This window comes from Dysidea avara, chromosome 8 (assembly GCF_963678975.1).
Source record: "Dysidea avara chromosome 8, odDysAvar1.4, whole genome shotgun sequence".
Lineage (NCBI taxonomy): Eukaryota > Metazoa > Porifera > Demospongiae > Dictyoceratida > Dysideidae > Dysidea > Dysidea avara.
Window position 1 is genome coordinate 3,044,536 of NC_089279.1, and position 21,031 is coordinate 3,065,566.

Consider the following 21,031-nt stretch of genomic DNA (forward strand, 5'->3'; position numbering starts at 1 on the left):
AGCTATACATTTATTATAGCTAACGTAGTGGCTATTTGTCTGGTTCCAGACACCGACTTATACAGGCTATTCATCTGGCTCTCACTCATCATAATTAACACTAATTGTATGAAGGTAAGTTTTTGGTGAGTTCAAGGCGAGCTTCCAGGCGAAGCCAGGCAAACCTTAGCTTGCCTTAATTGAACTCACCAAAAACTTACCTTCATACAGGACATCATTATGCTTAACAGACAAACTTAAGGTTAGCTTTAGAGCTTTTGTTGGTTTCTTCTTCACCCAGTCTTCTTTATATACAGGTTACTGGTCTTCTTTATTGAATCACATTAGAAAAATAAGAGAGCTGGGTATAGCAGCAGTAGCACATGTAGTTGGTACCACACTGGCCTTTCACACCAGTCAAGCCCTCAGGACGTTTTGGTGCTTTTTTGTTTTGCCAACCTTAAGTTTTTTATTAGCTACACACAGTAGTAGCTACCCTTTCCTTTTTATAATGGAAATTGCCCATCATTTCCATAGAGACTAAATTATTTGTAACGCTGTGTAGCGGGCTGAAAATGAAGTAGCTAGCTATTTATTTATCAACTTTACCACTTAGCTAGCTTAGGTACTGCAGGATCAAGGGCAAACTGACACAGAAGGCAGCAAGAAAGGCAGAGCTTGTGCGAGGTGTAATGGTCACTCCATTTTTTAGTAATTGAGGCGCATTAGACATAAAATCAATGCAAGCGAAATACTTGACACCATCATACACATGTTATCCAACAAAAGACTTTCGTACAAAAAGAATGTATCCTATTATACTGTATGCGTCATTTACAGGTCCTTGTGTTAATAGTTCACTATGTACTAAATTACTTCTTACAAAACTAAATAGCTATAATCTGTCCATAAACAACCTATATTACATCACTTTTATGCTCTCAGAGTATCCCTGGCACCCGTTGGTGCCATTCTTTCTTTTGAAGCGGTATGCGAAGGTTCACCAGTCATAATTATACAAAGAGGTAACAAACAAGTAGCTATCGCAGTTTTCCAAGTTCTTGAGATTATAAGCATCATGCTCTGAGTACTGCAGTTGTTTAGGCCACTCCAATTAATTCTCTGTTTCCTGTCCTGGACTCAGGTACATTTGTATGCAGGCAGGCAGTCCATTTCCATTATTCCATTATAAGATTAGCAGCTTTTCAAGCAATTATTTGCTTGGCAGAACCCTAGAAAGCTGCATAAAAAACATGCTTAAGCTTGTACTCATTTGTAAGTTGCAAACGTGAATCACTGCTGACACAGTACATGAGCTGACACCGTTACAAATTGGCTTTTACTGAGCCTGTCAGAATGTAAGAATAACTGGAAAATAATGGAAGAATATGGAATAATGGGATATTCAAAGCTGACAGTACCCAGATGCAGGCGGTGGACGGAAACAGAGAATTTATTTGGAGTGCAGTGGACAGAACATAATCTTATAAGAACATTCAACTAGCTAAACACTAGATCACTTCCTATACTTTATAAATCTCTAGTAAGATCTGTGATGCAATGTTGTCTGGGGACCTAATTATATTGGCGACTGTCAGATGTTGGAAAGGGTACAAAGAAGAGCTACAAAATACATTCCAGAACTTTTTAGGATGATCGTCTAAGTGCTCTAAATCTTCCTTCACTATCTTACCGAAGACATCGTACAGATATGATGATGGTGTACAATATTTTACATGGCAATGTCAGTTTACAGTCTGTAGTGTTTTTTCATCAACAATTGTCTGAGGACACAGTCTCAAAATTTTCAAGCCGCATGCACAAAGATCTGCTCAAAGTAATTTCTTCTCTATAAGATCAATAAGTGCTTGGAATAATCTACCTAATGAAGTAGTAATAACTTCAAGATTCTATTTGACAATTATTATCTCTAATGATTTAGTTTTGTTTTGTACATGAGCAGGACTTACAGGTTTACGCATTTTGTTTCCCTGTAATAATAATAAATGTAGAGCCTAACCTTTCCAGCAATGCATTCAGTAGATAACAGGTGATACCAGCCTAACTGGTGTTGGTACTAGAGGTAGGGATGTCAAGCGGATTTCATATTTTAGCTATAGTATCTTATAGAGTTCAAAAAATGCTGCAGTTTGATATATGTGACCCTAATTTTAGAAAACCGTCGATATCCGCACAATTTTCAAAATGCATTTTATTTGCCCTTTGTTTTCTACAGGGACAGAGGAATGGACTAGCTAAGTTTCAGCTTGATAAGTTAAGTAGCGTTGGAAATACAGCACTAGACATCCGGACGAGCAAATAAATTGATATGTACATGTTCTATACCATATGCGTATTTTGTACCGTACGCGTACGGTACGATTTTCCGTACCATACGCGTACGGTATAGGCATACGCGTATGGTACGTACGTACCATAGGCGGCGGAAAGGGGGGGGCTAGGGGGCTAAAGCCCCCCCTCAGCATGATATCACACCGAAATTATCTTTCTTGGAGTGGGGCTGAAAACCGTGATAAAGATCGAGATACTCTAATAGAGCAGTCACTCTAATAAAGTAGTCAGTGTGTAGCGAGCTATGAAAGGATTTTTATGTAGTTTATCAGCTAGAAATGGTAGCTGGTGAGGTGGAAAGCTCTTGTCAGTTGGTTGCGACCTTTTTTTTTTTTTTTTTTTTTTTTTTTTTGGTCTCACCTTACCAAACTATAGAAATAAGTCTGGGTCAGCCCAGCCCCCCCTCATATCAACTACTTCCTCCGCCGCTGGTACGTACCATATGCGTATTATGCCTTTTCTCAGTGTCTTCTAGCCTTGCCATCACCTAGCTACAATGGGCTATCTTTACAAGCATTTCTAGCTGAGTAAACTTAGAACACAACATAATAATCTGCTTAGCTGTAATTATAAAATTGTTCATCAGCACACACACATGCATTCATTTTCGGCCTTGCCATGCCCATGCATTTCCCACTATAGTCCTACTGATGTACCTAAATCTTATGTACATGATCTCACGTTGTCTGCAGAACTTCACATGAATGGTACTGTGTATGCTACTTTATAGCTAACAGAAGCATGCAAATGGTCTTATTATATAAGTGTGGATAACTGAAAATTTACAACACAATTGGGTAAATAAGCAAGGAGAGCAATTACAATGTCACCGTGCATGGTAGCTAGTAAGTTCTAACTGAATTATACATATACTGCTTGTGCAAAGCTAACAACTTGAAAAAAGAACTTTGTAAGTGTTATCAGTTGTGCAACATCAGTGGCCCCTCACTGTCTTTGCATCTTTATCTACTATATATACACTCTTCTTCTTTTGAGGATCCAATTTCCTGTTTGTGTACTTTTCTTGTTTATACATACTGTAAATAGTACCACCACTTACATTCATCACACTGGACCTACAGCACAAATTAATGTGGACGTTGTTAACTTTATTATACATTCAGATAAGAGTATAGCTAAACACATTGTCCCATCCACAGTAAGTATAGTGAGTGGCTACAACACACTTAACAATTAAACAATGCTAGATAATATACATTCGTTACTGAAATATTCATTAGAACTCATAAACTCACCATAAAATCTCTGCCATGTTATGTTTTCCTCTTCATCTCAGTAGGCAATATGCATGCCTCATTCAATAGCAAAGATTCAGTTTAAAAAGAATTTATTGCACATGCCTGCAATTAATTATGCTAATAATGCTACGCTACAGCCAGATTTACATTAATTTGCAAACTGGAATATTGCTTTCTCTACAGTTAAATCTCTTTGCTACCTCCCTCAATGTCATTGTATCAGCATTCTCCAGGTCTTCCTCTGTTTGAGCAATCATTACATTGTACTTCTCGAGCTCATCTGATTAAAATTGTCTGCTCAACACTCCTTTAGTGCATGCAATCAGGCATAAATATCCATTTTTAAGTGGAAGCTAGTGTACTAACAAATTAAAGCTAAACAATAGATTATGTAGCAACAATAGAATAAAATATTTAATGAAGTAATATACATATACAGTATGTGACTGAAAAAAATTGGCTCGATTTTCCAATGGATACAAATTAATTAATATGGCTGCTATAACATATGTGTGGGTATATTGTTCTATAATTGTAGGGAAGTCGGCTCTTGGGCAAATCTTTTATAAGCAGAACAGACCACTGTATATAATATTATTAATCAATAATTGAAAGCACACAATAACAACTAACTCTTACAACTACAGTACACAATATTAATTGGATTCATGATCCATTGTTTAATTGATACACTGAAAATTCAAAAATCAGGCCATTATTACATAATGCTACTCCTCCTTCATACCTGTAATAGAGTTTATAATGATGTGACATGATGGAATAATTCATTATGCATAGAAACTTTTGGTTTTTGGTCACCATTTGCGCTTCAGATTCTTCGTACCATCGCTGAACGCACCACAGCCAGAAGTGGTGTATCAACCAAACAGGCTTGTAAACATTTGTTACAACAACTTTCAGTTTCTTTATGGACGAACAATGCCCATAAGCACTGTAAATTCAAATGGGTACAAATGACCCAAATTTTTGGCTTGTTTTACCTGCAATTCAAATGACCAATTTTTTGGTAGTAATGACCCAAGGATGTACTTGGTTATTTTAACTTTGTAAGATATAGTTATATTACCCAGATGCCCTAAAGTCTCTTCAACCTCTAGCCAAGTGTTTGAAATAACCTTACCATCATGGTTATTTTAACCATCTGTGGTAAAATTAACTCACGTCACAAAATATTTGTTTATTTGTTTGTTTACATTAATTAACAAGTCAGTCATCATTAGTAATAATATACATTAATCTATGTGTGACACATATTCACAATAGTTGTTACATACTGCACAGGGGCGGATCCAGAGTTTCGAAAGAGGGGGGCACCTTTCTGAAAAACAGTTGAAGACCAAAAAAAACTTGCTGAAAACCAGTTGAAGACCAAAAAAAAAAAAAAAAAAAAAAAAAGGTCACAACAATAATAGCTAGTTATCCTTACCAACTATATCACGTCTGTTATGTAAAATAAAATTCTATTTGTAGCTTCATAGGTAAGCTACACTGCCTCATGAACATTGTGACTGCTTTATTAGAGTAATTGACTGCTCTATTAGAGTATCTCGATCTTGTATGCAATTTCTTGAAGGGGGGGGGGGGGGGGGCATTTGCCCCAAATGCCCCATCCTGGATCCGCCACTGCTGCATTTGAATACTTTAAACATACCTGATCTTATAGAAGTTTCAAATTGTATATAAAACCTATGTTCTCCATGTTCACTTTTGATTGTGGGTTGTAACACAAATGTTATAACGGCTAGTGTACTGTAAATTTAACCATGTAGGTGGTCATCTAATCTGTGCCATAGTAGACTTGACCATACACACTGAAATTACCCAAATATGTTATTTCAACATCCTAAGTGAACAGTTATATTGACCTACCCTAGTTATTTTGACCAATTTAATCCAAAAGCCTACCCTAGTTATAACCACTTTTAAATGGTCATTTTAATAAAAAAATTTGTAGGTTAAATTTACCCATGGAGGTTGAATTGATCCATTTGAATTTACTGTGAAGAAGTAATATATGTGTAGCAATTGCAGCCACAATGTACTGCATGGAAGAAACAAAAATTAAAATTTACAATACGTTTTCAGTGTATGTGGTTGCTATGCAATAGCTAGATAATTATCTCGACTATTCTAAAGAACATACAGTACTATAGTATACCAGCTTGTGTACTTTCAAAGTAATAGCATTTCCACTGTGGAGATAAAAAGCACTTGTGCATTCCGGAGTGGAAGGATAGAATCTAACAGCTTTATTATCAAAGTCAACCACTCATCATAGTATTATTGTGAAATATTACATCATCTGCAGTTTCACAATTGGTGTAACATTCCTGGAATGTCAACAATCTAGAATGTCAACAATCTACAAACAGTACATAACACTATCAGTCAGTCAGCATGCAACTTACCGCTTTCAAATCTATACTTAAACATTGTTTCAAAATGTATATAAACTTATATCATCAAGCCTGGAGTTTGATTGTGGATTTAATTTCACTCAACTGAGGCTACCTTAAGATATGTACGGGCCCCCACTGATCATCTTTTTCATCTCTCTACTGTTGACTGGATTAATCTAATGGAAATTCTATGAGTTAATGTTAATCAAGAGTAAATTTACTCTTGGTTAATGCAAATTGGTTACTTTATTGATACAACCATACCAGCTTGTTCACCGACTTGAACTGTCACTACAATAAAATGTGTTTTTGTGCATATCACACACACACACACACACACACACACACACACACACACACACACACACACACACACACACACACACACACACACACACACACACACACACACACACACACACACACACACACACACACACACACACACACACACACACACACACACACACACACACACACACACACACACACACACACACACACACACACACACACACACACACACACACACACACACACACACACACACACACACACACACACACACACACACACACACACACACACACACACACACACACACACACACACACACACACACACACACACACACACACACACACACACACACACACACACACACACACACACACACACACACACACACACACACACACACACACACACACACACACACACACACACACACACACACACACACACACACACACACACACACACACACACACACACACACACACACACACACACACACACACACACACACACACACACACACACACACACACACACACACACACACACACACACACACACACACACACACACACACACACACACACACACACACACACACACACACACACACACACACACACACACACACACACACACACACACACACACACACACACACACACACACACACACACACACACACACACACACACACACACACACACACACACACACACACACACACACACACACACACACACACACACACACACACACACACACACACACACACACAATCACATACTTCAGCAGAGTATGTGATGTGTAGGAGATGATGGTTCACATTAGTTAACTAATGGACAAATGGGTTCACATTTGCTAACTAATGGACAAATGTGGACAATCATCTCCTACATAAATTATGTACAAATACACACTTTATTGTAGTGTGTCTGTGTAATGGTTTAGCACAAAATAAGTTTATTTAGCTATAGCACATATAAATTCAATAAAATTGATGCTTTTCTATACATCCTACTACCTCTAAATAATAAAGGATGCCATGTACACCAATATACGGTCACACTGCTTGTCTTGTGTGCTTCACACACTATATCCTGAAAGTGTGCCTGCACCCCAAGGGTGTGCTGCTGGTTAAGTGTGCTATGACCACCTCAGTATTAACAGTGTAGGTTTGCATCATGCAGTAAAGCAAATTATATCTTAATTACACTAAAGTAAAATGAATCTCAGCAACTAATCAGACCAAAATATGATTGCTCTATAGAGGTATATACCTAGCTAGCTCGATCTTCACTGAACAGAAACCGCTAAGCGAGACTATAGCCCCTTCCCCCTCCCTAGCTCTTCCCCGAAAAGAAATGAAAACAGAGTGCCATCCGGCATAGTCAATAGGTACGGCAGTGCAAAAACCTTCTGCTTGATATTATACGCAAAGCAGGTTAGCTATAGCCTATACTCAGATGGTACAATTTTCCGTACCATACGCGTATGGTTGTACCGTACGCGTATACGCACATGGTATGTACCATACGCGTATGGTACAAAATACGCATATGGTATAGAACATACAGATTCTGAAGCTATCGAGAAAAGAATCTACAGGCACTTACATAAACCATCATAACTTACTGATATAATGGCGTACGGAATTGAATCTTCGCTCATTGTGTTCGCCATGAATTTTTGCATCTACTATATATAAGTAGGCATTCCAGTATCCGAGATTTTTTAATAAAAAAATTCTCCGTATATTCCCCAATAGAACCCTGGCACAAAATGACAACTCGTGTTTAACTTGGGATTGCTCCGTCATCTGAGCTCCAATGAGGGTGAAAATCGCTGTGGGGTTTGTCCACACGCTGATCATCATGAAAATCTTAGTTTTATCGTGCGCGTTACATATAAGTAAGTTTTGTGTTGTTTTGTAATCTTTTCAAGCCTTGTAATGTATGTAGAATACTTTAAAACTTTAAAAAACGTACGGTCGGGTGGAAGGTAGTCACTGGTGCTTACTTTAAAGTGCGTAGTTACTTCGCTCGGGTTAGCGATTTTCAGCTCCAGAGCAATTTTCTGATGGTTGTGTCATCAGCTCAGAAGTATAAACCACTTCAAAGTCGGCATAACAATGCCATAATTGAAACCACAACTCCACCTTAGGTATTGTTGCATCATTGTGGCACCTCCACTTTAGTTGTTTACCTTTATAAGTTGTTAACTTGATGTTTTTACCAACTTGAGATAGCCACTTGCCTATGGGCATACACCATTGTATGAGAAGTGTGCAGTAGGTGAAACATATTTGCTCACCACAAAGAATACAAAGTTCGCTAAGATCCAATAAGACCTGAAGTTACTCTCATTACATGTACAAACTTGCAGCTAGAAGCAACTGCAGTTTCAAGATAGTCCAGATTGCTAGATGGCTTCCTGATTCAATTGTGCCATTTTCCTCTGTAAAATGTATGGGGAGCCCTGGAGAAAAAATGTACCTTTTTTCAGTTTTTAAGCACTGTGCATGCCAAAGTAGCTAATTCCAACCCAACAAACTATATATTTCTGAGATCAGCAATCAATACTCTATCTATTGAGCATATAAAAAGCCAGTTTTTCCAAAATTTTAAGATCAGTCTGGAATGCCTAATATAAGGTAGGGTCCGCAATCCGAAAAATCAACTTTCACAAATCGATCCCCCTACCATTGTGGGATGTTCATTGTAGTATCCCATTGCTAGATCCACCATGAAACCGGAGGCACGGTTGTTGTCTTCAAAGAACTATCGATTTTAGTATTTCGTGAGATGCAAAAATTATTTTTTTAATTTCAGGCTCCACACAAAGAACAGGATAGAACTTGCTGCTTAGCTAGATATCATCTAGAGTTAATGTAGTTAAAAAGTACGCACAGTAATAAGCAAATGATTCACTGGGTTCCCGGCACAGGGTTGCTTTCTCTCAAAAAGCAGAAAACGAAACACGAATTTTCGAATTCAAACTGCCCTATACCAGCCAAGACAAGAAAAGCCAACTCTTCCTCATAGTGATGTGATAAGGTTGGATGCATAGTCTGTCTATGCTGTTAGTTTGGAAAGGATCTGAGACTTCTCACCATCTGGGTGAAAGCGTCAAAATTTTCGTGCGTCATTTCAAGGGATTCTCTCAATGGTACCAAAGTGCTTTCCGGTACTTCTGATGCCACACTGGTCACTTAATTTTGTTTAGAATGATGATAAATGATGGTTCAAAACGTTTGGCAGCAGTAGTAGTTGGTGTTTCTGTGATTTCATATGATGCAGCAGGGGCGGATCCAGAGTTTGGAAAGAGAGGGGGCACCTTGCTGAAAAAAGTTGAAGAAAAACAAAAAGGTCATGACAATACGAATAGCTATTTACCAAATATATTATATCACGTATGTTATGTAAAATCCTATTTATAACTTCATAGGTAAGCTACACTGCCTCATGAACATTGTGACTGCTTTATTAGAGTAATTGACTGCTCTATTAGAGTATCTCGATCTTGTATGCAATTTCTTGAAGGGGGGGGGGGGGGGGCATTTGTCCCAAATGCCCCATCCTGGATCCGCCATTGTGCAGTATAGCTACCAGCAGCTCACCAGGAGCTCCACCCAGCTCGAATATAAAATGAAAGATTTTGTACATTTTTCGGTTTGTTTTGGGATGTTTTGCAGCATAATGGTGATGTAGGGTGATCTAGTGAAGATTTGAAGCTGCTGTAGAGCGTTAGAGGTGAAGTCAAATTTGGACGATTTTGCTGCCTCCCTTGATGCATAGCTTAGAGCGAGGCGTGGAAGCTGTGGATGAAATAATAATTGACAACCGCTGTTACAAAACGTTCAGGGACATCTTTTGCCATAGTTTTAGTCTATAATTGATGATTGTTGTGGCTGCAGAAGCGCTGGAAATGGGTAGAATTCGCAACACAATTCTTTGATGCTGCAAAAAAATTTGACACTCGTCACCCAGATGGTGAGAAGTCTCAGATCTTTTCCAAACTAACAGCATAGACAGACTATACACCCAACCGTATCGAAACACTATGAGGAAGAGTTGGCTTCTCTTGCCCTGGGTGGTAGGGCAGTTTGAATTCGAAACTTCGTATTTCTTTGTCTGTTTTTTCAAAGAAAGCAACCCTGTGCCGGGCACCCAGCAAACCATTTACTTATTTCTGTGCGTAGTTTTCAACTACAACAACTCTGGATACGATTTGGCTAAGTAGCAAGTTTCATCCGGTCCTTTGTGTTGAGCAAGAAATTTTAAAAATAAATCTTGCATCTTGTGAGATACTGAAAATGATAGCTATTTCTGTGAAGACAACAATCGTGTCTCCGGTTTCATGGTAGATCAAGCAATGGGATACTACAATGAACATCCCACAATGATAGGGGGATTGATTTGTAGAAGTTGATTTTTCGGATTGCGGACCCTAACTAAGGTATAGTTTTTTTCCACAGGCATGCTTCTGTGTTCGAGAAGGAAGGCAAATTCACTGAAAAACGATCGTCGGTAAATTCTTTCGTTACCGCAACGTACATAAACGTCTGTAACTTTGACATCCTTTCGTGCATGAAGATGAAACAAAGATTTTTGTACTCCCTATGAATAGGCGAACACGACGATGCCCCGGATGTATCGATTGGATGCTTAGTTCACCCACAACTGAGGCGATAAATACTTGCGTAATTTTTTTTTTCTGGAGCTTGCGTTTTTTACCCATAGTTTTTAAATGCGTTTTATTACAAAAGTACTATTGTGCGTATATCGACAGTTTTCCAAAATTTGGTCATATAAGTTTTGCTATAATTTTGTCTTTGTTATTGCTAGTAAATAAACCAAATGGATGGTTCTCCAGACTGATGTCTCTTTTAGCCATGGCACAAGTGACATGGGTAATTACATTACTTTGTTTTACCAATTGTATAGTGTTGCTAGGAAACCATGCAATGCAGGCATTTAAGTTGCATCTTGCACTGTCTGAAAACCACCCTGTCAACAAATTAATAGCACAACTATATAATCTGTTCATGTTCATCTGAGCCCTCATTTATTGTTAATAACTCTTGTTACATGGGCCAACTGCCCACACAGCAACACTGTGAAACTCTTTAAATTTTGGAACTTTTTATCAAAAGGCACTTTGATATGGATATGCAAGAACAAGTGAGTTATGAAGCTTTCTAAAATAAACAGAAGTATACGTTACGCAGGGGACACACTCCAAAAAGGGAACCTGTCTATAGACAATTCAGGCATGCGAATGTGTTAACAACATGAAATATGCTTGTACTGCATGGTATAAAACCATTGGGAGTGAACACATGTTCACCTTATAGGCATTGTACTACAATGTAGTCAGTTCGTGTGAATATCAAAGTGGTGAACATGTGTTACTACCAATGGTTTTGAACTTGTTTTCATGTTGTAGCTAAACATTTTTGTGCACCTGAATCATCTCACATGTACAGGATATTTTAAAAGCTTCATAACTCACTTGTCTTGCAGCTATCAAAGTGCTTTGTTGATAAGCAGTTAAGCAGTTCAGTACATAATAAGGAGTATACTTATAATTATTATTGTTATTGTGTAAAACTTTGTTTAATGGAAACACTTGAAGGAGTATATTTTGTGGTTTGCTTGTAAAGGAGACACCTGAAGGAAGTTCGTTTATATTTTGAAGCTAGCCACAAAAGAAATGTTTTCTTAGAATAAGAAAGCTCCATTGAAATTTTGACCACTATCTCAACCTTGTACTTTTGTCGTGTCATGTAGGTGCGGGAACCTATGTATATGCTTAGAAAAACAAATGCTAAACTAACACCACAGTCTATTCAGCTGTAGGTGGATATTAGAATAAACTAGTAAAGTGCTTTCAGGATGAAATAACTTTCAATATGGTCTTGTACATACATAAGAATTCAATAATGGTATGAAGTCTTGCTAACTGCATTGTATTTAGCTAGCTGTACACATATACATACAACACTGTATGTACTTGAGTGAAAGACTTTTCAACATTAATTTTTGTGGCTACATAGTTTGGTTCATAGTTTGGCTATAATATTATGGCTTATTAATAATTCAATTGAGACTGAGTGTGGCGCAGAGTATTTACGATTTTCTTTTGGAATATGCAGTGTGAGAGCTTTACAAGAAGTTCGTTTATTTTTACATTGGAGAAACTGCACAGTAAAATAAATGCATAGCATGGTATGCTGCTGATAGTACTGCCATCATGGAAAGAATCCTATGTTGATACCTCTTTAGAGAGGTGTTTTAATTCTAAGGGTCTGTAGATACGCATACCAAGAGTTAAATGAGAGTCTAACTAGACAGATTCGGCAAAATCACTGTGTATAAACTGGTGACAATCATCTAGTGTTGTGATTGTTGAGTACAGGAGTACATCATCAGCGTAAAGTTTTATTCTGCTTTTAATGCCCTCTGTAGATCATTTATAAAACACAGGAACAATAGAGGACATTGAGGAGCTAGGACAGAGCCTTGAGGTACTCCTGAGGTGACATTGGTTGTAGAGCTGTAATGTCCTTCTATGGTAACACGTTGAGTTCTTTGAGTTAGAAAGTTTTCTAGCCAGGACAGAAGATTACCACGTATGCCATAATGATCAAGTTTTTGAAGTAAACAGAAATGATCTACTTTGTCAAAAGCCTTGGCAAAGTCTAAAAAAATTACATCAGTTTGCAGGTTATTGTCCAGATTTTTTTGCCAAGTCGTCAATGGTGAGGAGTAATTGAGTTTCGCATGATCTCCTCTGTCTAAAACCGTGTTGGTTATCACATAGTATTTGATGAGAGTTAAGGTGAGAGAAAATATGTGTATAAATGATGTGTTCAAGTAGCTTACAGCAGATGCTGGTTAGTAATATAGGTTGGTAATTACTAGGAGTGCTACGGTTGCCATTTTTATGAACAGGGACAATGTTTGCTGTTTTCCAATCTTTTGGCACTTGACATTACTGCAAAGAGGCTTGAAAAATAATTGTGAGGGCAGGGGAAAGCTCAGGGCTGAATTGTTTCAGCAGTTGTGTAGTATACTGTCCGGGCACAGGAATAACGCACCTTGATTGCGGACAACGTACCCAGGGAATTAGACACCGCATAGTGGGAGCAGGCGGTTGAGATACGGTTATCCACGTAGGCGTACGTGGACTACTGTTAGTACCCCGTTTACAGACCTGCCAAGTCACACGCATTGGGCGTGTGACACACGCATTTCAACCAATTCTCCAGCTCACACGCGTGCTGCCTCAAACCTCCAGTATTTCCCTAAACTTCCTTCAGAATAAACTAAAACCCACAATTAAATATTATAACTACCCACGCATTAATTGTGTGTTGAGAATCGTCACTTTCTCAAGCCATACGTGTGTATACAAACTATTAAGCCATCCAAGTATTAAAATAGTATTCATTTTCGAGCTATTTTGTGTAAATGAATTTGCTAATATTGTGTCACACTTGTCATTTTGTAGATATTTTAAATAATGATCACCAACACTTGTAATAAAGCACACCGGCACGTGATTATAGAGTTTAAAATACGTAGAAGAGAGGGAAGTTAAAGGTGTTACTGTGAATGTGTATCGTGTAATGCGGCAGCAAGCAAGTCAACAAACCAAGGTGGTGAATCTGTCTTCGCATTGAACCAGTACACAGCGATTGAAGCTCGTGTTAAATTTTACTCGTCCGCCCAGACAGTCCTTGTCGCTTGTGTTAGGAAATTGTAGACCCCCTGTAATGTATTGGCAGAGCCGAGAAGTGGAGTACACGACAGAAGTTGACTGAAAAGTGATAATCATGATGGACGATTCCTGGTTGTGGCGTCACTTGTCATGGTACCGCACAATTTGTATACTGTAGTGTCGATAGAGTAGTGGAATAAGCTGCACAAACAGCAGTATAGGTTAGATAGTTGTAGCTATCATCAAATACATACACTTTTTTAAAATGCTGTGTGTGTGTGTGCATGCCCAAATTAATTGGGCATTGTTTAGAACCCTCATGAATGTGGGTTCTGTGTTGAAGTGGCTGCGTGGTTAGGTGGCTTCTTAGTTAACCAGGTAGTGTCTCCAGCATTTTCAGGTGGTCCACTTGGCAGCTCTGCGTTTGGGACCACTTGTACGCGGACGTACGCGTCTCACCCGCGAAGAAATCCGTACGGTGCCATCAATAAACCGCCTAGTTCTCCGTAAGCACCTATCCGGTGTCCGCCAAAGGGTCACGCAGGATCCTACGCGCGGGCCGCTGTGTCCGATAATGAGTTCAGTTTTTGTCACGTGAGAGCATAATTCAAAATGCATAAAATTCCACAATAAAAATGTCTTGTTCATTCTTTTACACAACATTCTTAGCTCCATGCATTCCAACATTCCAGTTCTGTCAATAACAAAAGTAAGATGATGCAGCTACACACTACACATGTACCTTGAATAACTGTTCGAAGCAAAGCAAGTTCAACCTGAAGAAAAACATACATTACAGTGTATCACAAGCTGCACATTACTATACACTAACCTAGCACATGCCAAAGTACCAGATGTGAACACTACTTGTGTGAATAGTTCTTTGTTGCAAACACGACAACACCTGGAAAAAGCCTATACATAATGGAAAGAAAATAGTTACACATTATCAGCACGTACCATAGTCCTGTGTCCATCAGCTACCACTGTTTACAAGTTGACTTTGACGTTAGCAGAAAGTGGAATATCCATTAGAAGTTTCTGGGTAAGGTAAAGAGTTTGTTTTGTGGTTGATGTCTGCCATCACGTGCCAGAGGGGTCATCATACTGCTATGATCAGCTTGCAGGCTTCCAAAGACTGGCTTAATGCCATAGGATTCTGTTAACAGTCTCTGGTGTTTCAGTTATTGAGTACTTGACAGCTTACGTTGCAAGTAGTGGCAAGGAAATTCCATTGAGATGCTAATGCTGTAAAATATCTTGTAGGAAATCCTAAAAGATAAAGGCAAAATAATTTGATAGCACTGAACTACTGTTGGAAAGCTGGCTAGACAACTGGTACACAGAGAAACACATTAAATTATATCAAGCTACACTAAAACAAGTCTTACCATGAATTTGAATAGTAGGTAACTAAAATCCTTACGACAGCCAAACAGCCCATGGTACAATTGCATCCCAGCAACATAGCAGATATATTGGGTTGAAATCATCCACTAAGGGCACACGTGAACTTTGGTCCAAATAAACTGCGACTACACTACAAAACAGCCATGGCTTACACAACTATACTTATCTACCATCACACAGCTTAGTGTTCTAACAGAAGAAAGCAGACTAGGACGGTAGTTCTCTCAACCCGGAATGTCTTATAATACATAAAACAGTTATTAAAAACAATACGTATTTCATCGTATCGATTGGCGAAAACAATCTGAGGTGTTTGACACGATGATATCCTTCACATCTAGATCTGCTCAGTCAAGCGCCATTACGTCTCAGCTGCCAAGCACCCGAAAACCCCCCAAATTCCATGAAAGTATCGTCGCAATCATTGGTATTGAGTAGCGCCAATGTTGCGCCATGTTTAACCCTAGTTTTCTTCAACAATCCGGCTGCGTTAGACTGTTTAGCGTCAGTATCCAATCACTTCCGTCAAAAAGAAACCGCACGTGATTTTGATGATTAAAGATGGTTTGTTGTGCGCACGCCTCCACCAGTTAAAAGAACAATCTTTAGACCTCGTGTGGTACCTATCATTCTGCTACTGTATTGTGTTCAAGTATTGGACGATAAACGGAAGAAACAACCGTCTCTTCGTTACCGACGTACTGAGCTAGCGGCTAACATGTAGCTATCCTCAGAGTGACTGACACATCCGACGAGATATCCTGTTAGATAGTATACTCTCCGTACCCTCACTAGAACAAAAAAAATGGTGAGCCGACCTGTACTTAAGTCTTTGGTGAACTCAAGAGGTGTAAACCTAACCCACATCGTATTTCCATGTACGTATCTGTAAAGCAATGAAGAAAATAGGCCACTTCAAAGACGTTCTATGTTTGATAATCGCTGTCAATATACAAATTAACTTCAATACCAGAAATTTGAGGTCATGGGCCTACTGATTAAAAATTAAATTGACATACAGTGTTGGATTGGCAATACATCTCAAATAGCGGTGTACAATGTCCGCTCTGTAGTGAAGGTAATGAAATATGTATAATAGAGGCTAAATGACCCATTTGGTAGGATTGAAGTCCGTCTACATGTGGCAATACAGACTATGGTTCGGTAGGCCCAAATGTATGGGTTTAACATACAATAAACTCACTCACCCTACGAAGTCGGTTGAATCTGTATGTAACCAATCATTTTCACCTTATTATTAACGCGTAGGCTAAAACCTTCGCTAAATACAGCCATCTACTTGTGGTTCCAGGCCGTCCATAAATGTCCAGCGGTGCTCCAACAAATTAGAAACTGCTTCAGTCTATGACGTATTGCCTACATCATTCGTCATTAATAGGCAAATCCAGCACTGACCTTACTTAGAAAGCTCAATCCAACTAATTATAGGTGTTCTGTTTTCTCCAGCAAGTAAACTACGAAAGTAGTAGCTAGCTGAAACTGGCGCCAAATGAGATAGTCTACTTTTCAGGGTATATTAAAATCACGTACATCGAACTAGAAAATGCTTGTAATAAAATCAGCAGATTATGATGGGTGCTGTTTTAAAGTAAGGAGTTTTGAGCATATATGCACGTACACAGTGCAAAACCTAGAGCATGCTCTCGTCTAGGGGGGTCTGGGGGCATGCCCCCACAGAAGATTTTTTGAGAATTTACCCATCTAAGGTTAAATCTGGTGTAAATTTGGACCAAAAATTGCTCGACTAGTTATGCTAGCGATAACAACAAAGCAAAACGACTGAAGTATGATGTGATAGACCAGCTTCCTCCAGGACAAGACACTTATGGCGTACGCGTTGTGATACAGACTACATTATAGTCAATCAACTCAATTAATTTAAAAATGCAATAACATGCACACATGCATGCACATTAGAAACAATCATCAGTTTAGTCGGTGACTTGTGGCTTCCGGATGAATGGTTTTGTATAGACGAGCTGCAGGCTATAAAGGAACATGTACTTGTAAATTACAACAGAAATTGAAAAAAAATAAGAAACAAACAGTTTATATCTCACACAATGTTCCTTAACTGAGAAAGTTAAAGCACTCAAACAGTTATTTCGAGTATCCCTTTGATGTGGTTAACACTCTAATTTATGAGGTATAAATGTGCCATGATTAAACCATGCAGACACAGACACACACAGTATGGCTTTGAAGTGTACTAAGTGGAAGCAAATTTTGAGGTTAGTGCAAGATAATATTGTGGTTAGGGACTACATGGCTTCAAACCCTTTGGAATGTGTTGGTTTCAATCATTAGACATTTATTCCAACATATGCATAGCTTTAAAAACATCGCATTCAAAAGTGATTGTATTATATGAATATTTTACACAGGTTGTCTACACTAATGCACACGACCAAAAAATGTACTAAATTTCTGGTAATGTTGTACTCATGGTTTTTAGCTTTCAAGATATCTCATTTTATGTTATTACAATGCACAGTTTTATAAACTGCAAGCTTTAGCTCTGTACTCATGATTTTCAGCCATCAAGATGTCCCATCTTTTGTTGGCAAGTCCTGTCAAGATGTACCATCTTTAGACAGGAAAAATCAGTGGGTACGTAGCTGTTTATCAATATCAGTGTTATTACGGTGTTCGCAGTTTCAAAACCGTACAAGCTTTAGCTGTGTACTCATGATTTTCAGCCATCAAGATGTCCCATCTTTTGTTGGCAAGTCCTGTCAAGATGTCCCATCTTTAAGGAGGAAAAATCAGTGGGTACGTAGCTGTTTATCAATATCAATGTTATTACGATGTTTGCAGTTGCAAAACGGTACAAGCTATAGCTCTGTACTCATGATTTTCAGCCATCAAGATGTCCCATCTTTTGTTGGAAAGTCCTGTCAAGATGTCCCATCTTTAGTCAGGAAAAGTCAGTGGGTACGTTGCTGTTTATCAATATCAGTGTTATTACGGTGTTCACAGTTTCAAAGCCGTACAAGCTTTAGCTCTGTACTCATGATTTTCAGCCATCAAGATGTCCCATCTTTTGTTGGCAAGTCCTGTTAAGATGTCCCATCTTTTGTTGGCAAGTCCTGTCAAGATGTCCCATCTTTTGTTGGCAAGTCCTGTCAAGATGTCCCATCTTTAGGCAGGAAAAATCAGTGGGTACGTAACTGTTTATCAATATCAATGTTATTACGATGTTCGCAGTTGCAAAACGGTACAAGCTTTAGCTCTGTACTCATGATTTTCAGCCATCAAGATGTCCCATCTTTTGTTGGCATGTCCTGTCAAGATGTCCCATCTTTAGACAGGAAAAATCAGTGGGTACGCAGCTCACTGTTTGCAGCTTTGAAAACATGAAAGTTTTCAGAAATCTCAGCTATCAAGATTCTCATAACTATTTTGTTGGTGTTTCCTGCCATATTCCTGGTGTGTGGGTGTGCGTCTGTGTGTGTGTGTGTAAGTACTCAGCTGATTTACCAAACTGGATTAGCATAAGTGTGTATGAGATAGGGTGATTGATCTTTACTACCCTAAACCAGAGGAGCTCATGGTTCGCCGTGTGTCATAGCCCTACGACATTGCCTGCAGAACCAAACAGGGCACTGAAAATATCATCGTCCATATGGAGTCCTTTGACACTTTTAAGTGGGTATGCATAATGTTCGTAGCATTTGTTTATTAGTTATGAAAGCCAAACAAGTGTTGAGTAGGGTTCTGGGAACCATAATCTATGGTTCCCAGAGTCCTTTTAAAATAATTAAATTCAATAATTTTTAGCATCACAGTTGAATGGTTTGAACAATTTTGGAGACCATAAGATGTTTGATGTAGCATGACCAGCCTCCTCTGCAAGATGTTAATTATATATATCCACTTATATTGAAAATGAACAATTTCCTCTTTACTGTGCATTAATCAGATCAAATGCTTATAAGTATTCTTTAATGTTGTGACTGTGTAGCAAGATTTAAACTGCCCACTTGTCTGGCATGTGGAACTCCAAGCTTGTATTAGTGGCATAGTTAAAACTGTGAAATGGAGCTGAATTGTGGGATGGTATGCAGGGGTGCAGTAACTATATAAGATGCTAACTATTATTCATATGTACTACCTGCTGAAAGTAAAACAATTGTATAACAATGATTGTATTGTAAAGCCGTGTCCGCCACATCATTCCTTCCAGCATGTGATTTGTCCATTATGTGTTTTTCAGGTTTGATAATTAATGAATTGTACATATACAACACTTATACAGGTCCAACAGTGGTGCTTTGTGATACGCCGAGGATTTTGCTGAGTTGGACACATACGAGGATTTTGCTGAGTTGGACACATATGGCTATTGAAACTACTACATTTAAAAATGTATTGAGTTGTTTGTTTCTGTTTGCAGGCTAAATGAACTGTCACAGTGAAATTATCATCGTAATATATATGTCACCTGTCTATGCACATACTGGACGTGGTAAAGGTATGCAACTGGGCTAACAACTTTGCCATGTGATTGAAGCTAGCCTATAACCATGAGCTGCTGTCATCAAGTTGGACAGTACATACCATAAATGGGAAACACGAATGAAAGAAGTATAATAATTTATAATTGATTAATGCATGACAAACAATGTTCTGAGTGTCTTATTGAAGAAGGAGGATGTAGTATACTGTTACAAAGTTAGTTTAGTTACTTGGTCCATGAAGCCACACTTCCCATGATGTCATAACTCCAATTCAAGTATTTGTTAATATGACAGCTTTTATGGTGAGTTCTACCAAACTTCAATGCACTATTCATGTCCCACTCCAGGTAGGGTGGAGAATACAGCAGATTTGACAAGGTCTAGTGTCAAATTTCCCAGTACTGAGGCTAAAACCCCACTATATTCCCACCTCAAAAGGGGGTTTCTGAGGGGAATTAATTTATCAAAATGATTTTTGACTGCCACCATCAAAAGCCCCAGGATGTAGATGGTCAAATCCCCAGTAGGTGTATCGGGATTCCGGGGGTGGGGCTAGCTTAAAAAGTTGATGTAGGTATATTGTGCCATAATATGCCACAGAACTGCAGGTCTGGCACTCTTGCAGTTAATGGTAACCGCACCGGCGGTACTTGCCACTAAACACGAGTGCTGGGGTATAATCTGTGGCGAGGAGGGGTCTCATGCTAGCTGATGCATCATGTGCAAAGTGTTTCCAGCACCGAGACACAGTGGTCGCCTAGCTGCTTTCAAGTGCCCAGGCGTTTCACTATTAATACCTAAATAACTCCAAAGCATCGATACTCCCGATTTTTCTTATCAGTCGTTCATTGGCCTCTATGTGTCCAGGCTCGTGATAAGCACCTCGTACAGATTTTGCCTCCAATGTTCACCTTCCAGTACCTGACTGGTAAAGTGGACAGTAATGAGTGCAGACCTCAAGCTATAACGCGCATGGGCTATAATTCTGAATCTGTGGTTTTAGCCCTATGGATACATCATTGTGGGAGGCTGTAGCTACTATAATCAAGACACACGGTAGTGTGTCGTGCGGCCCAAGAAGCCGGCGCGCAACACCCGTGAGTATATT

The 21,031-nt window shown here is 38.8% G+C and overlaps 2 long non-coding RNA genes across 6 annotated transcripts; one reads left to right on the forward strand and one right to left on the reverse strand.

Annotated features, from left to right (window-relative positions):
• Positions 1-14,611: 14,611 nt before the first annotated feature.
• LOC136263267 (uncharacterized) lies at positions 14,612-16,281 on the reverse strand. Of its 5 annotated transcripts, XR_010704521.1 has the most exons (6): positions 15,424-16,275; positions 15,240-15,304; positions 14,993-15,191; positions 14,865-14,936; positions 14,775-14,808; positions 14,612-14,726 (listed from the first exon to the last, which is right to left on the reverse strand). It is a non-coding gene; the product is annotated as an uncharacterized lncRNA (long non-coding RNA). The 5 variants fall into 5 exon arrangements; XR_010704523.1 differs by having other exon boundaries at positions 14,993-15,367; positions 15,424-16,281; XR_010704520.1 differs by having other exon boundaries at positions 14,993-15,304; positions 15,424-16,277.
• On the forward strand, positions 16,017-20,127 carry LOC136263269 (uncharacterized). The gene is made up of 3 exons (XR_010704524.1): positions 16,017-16,250; positions 18,977-19,115; positions 19,722-20,127. It is a non-coding gene; the product is annotated as an uncharacterized lncRNA (long non-coding RNA).
• The last annotated feature ends 904 nt before the right edge of the window (positions 20,128-21,031 follow it).